This window comes from Cyprinodon variegatus, unplaced genomic scaffold (genome assembly GCF_000732505.1).
Source record: "Cyprinodon variegatus isolate N-32 unplaced genomic scaffold, C_variegatus-1.0 Scaffold900, whole genome shotgun sequence".
NCBI lineage: Eukaryota > Metazoa > Chordata > Actinopteri > Cyprinodontiformes > Cyprinodontidae > Cyprinodon > Cyprinodon variegatus.
In genome coordinates, this window is record NW_015151353.1 from 290,467 (window position 1) to 292,612 (window position 2,146).

The window sequence follows — 2,146 nt, forward strand, 5'->3', positions numbered from 1 at the left end:
CAACGGAAGACGATAACGCTCCAATGTTCAGTCGTCTTTCACACACTCGCCATTAGAAGCACTCTCATTATTCCTCTCTGCATCTGTGAAATGTAAAAACAAATCTGGACAGTGACAAACACTGACTGATCTTTCAGATCTCGGAATGCCTTGATAGATATGTTCATTCCTGATTATTATGACAGATTTTTTCTGTCTATATCGATAGTCATTTCCTTTCTCCCTGGAGCAGCCTTCAAGTCTCCAATGCAGCCGCTGAGCAAAGCATAGCCAGCGCAGTCCCATGGAGTGAGAGCAAAGAAGGAAATCAATAGAGAAAATATCGCTGCAGGCTCACACATTTTTATCTTGCTTTGAACGAGTCAGCTTTAATTTTGCTTTGATCTCAATTTGCAGCTTTCGGGATAGCTTTGGCTGCACATTCAACCAGGAGGAATAAGCTTCCACCAGGGCTTTCTTATAAAAGACCCTTTCAACAGAGGGGCCTTTATTTTGCCTGCATGCGTCACTGTCCATTACTGGTTTGCAAGGAATAAAAAATAAGAAATCAAAGCAGCTGGTACAAGAGGACTCTGACACACCCTCATGCACATCATGTTTGCTGGCTAAATCATGTTTTTTTTCTTGTTATTTCCAGATGGATTTATGTGCGGATCAAATGCTGGACGATGTTAACCGAGAGGCTACGATAAAGAGATTCCATTTGCTGCTGTCAGAAACAACTCTGTTCTGTTGCAGAGTAACAGGTTGATGTGATGCACAGCTGGTGTGGTTCTCACTGTGCCTTCACCTCACACATCATTAGAGCTGACACACCAAAGCAGGGCAGCAGTATGATCGCATCACCTCAGGTCCGCTAAAGATGTCTGCCCTCTTCCTCATACTCCCCCCCCCAAAAAAAAAAAAATCAGTGCATTATCTTGTGGAGAGTTGTTTGAGAAATTGTTTCACTTTTCTAAAGCAGAGACAAAAGTGGGGGGTGGGATAAATGACCAGGCAGAGAAAAGACCAGTGCCTTGCTGGGGAGAAAGGGAAGGGTCTAATCTAATTTGGGTAGAGGAGGACAGGCTTGTGTGTGTGTGTGTGTGTGTGTGTGTGTGTGTGGGTGTTTGTATGTGCAGATGCACGGCTGTGCTGCACAGTGTGACGGGACTGTGGGAATGGGACAGGAGGGCTGCACTGCTGAATGGAGCTTCCAGAGCCAGAAGCAGTGGGGAGTCTCCCCAGACGCGCTGATTCCAGGCCGGCCACTCAAAGAGGGATTAGACCAGAGAAGGCTTTCCTGATTAGCAATTCACACTCAAGTGCCCGGACAAGGACCTTGGGTAATAATATCAGTGTCCTTCAGTGATGCAGGCAATCAAATGGTTACCCTCGTTTAGATTTGTTTTTCCTCCTTAATGTTTCCAAGAAGTTTTCAGAAAAAGCAGACAGCTCTTGCACATACATGGTTCGACTTTCTTAAGCAACGTTTGATTCTCCAAGCATCTGAGAGAAACAGTTTTGGTTCATTGCTTCATCTAAAGCTCATGAACCCCTAACAACAACCCCCCCTTCTCAATAACTTCCTCCTCCATTCCCCTCGTCTTTGCTGTAACCAAACAACACATAAAAGACTATGATGTAAGAACACATCACTAAATTAATATTGCTGTTTCAAAGCATGGCTTTGCACGGCTCTTTATGAGCTTCATAAAAAAAAAAAAAAGAAATTCATTACAAATCTATTTATTGCAGATTGGCCAACAGTCCTACAAAAGTCCTCCAAGCTTGTAATTACTAAGATCTAGTCTATAAACACTTAAAAGTCCCTAATAATGAATTGACATGCTCTTTTGGAGCTTAGAGCAAAATAAATGAGGTCAGGGGGTGAACAAACAATGGATGGGACTTCACACACATGTGAGGAAAAACTAATTTTAATGGAGGAAACCAAGAAGGAGTAAAACAAATGATTATTCATTAATAATGTACTTTATCCAACTATTGAAACCATATGAGAAAAGAATATAGTGAGCTTTGAAGTCAGCTCTTCAATTATGACTTATTTGATTCATATTCGCTTCCCAAAATGTCTGACCTTGTAGACAATCTGTTGCCTTTAAAATTACTGCATATATATATATATATATATATATATATATAT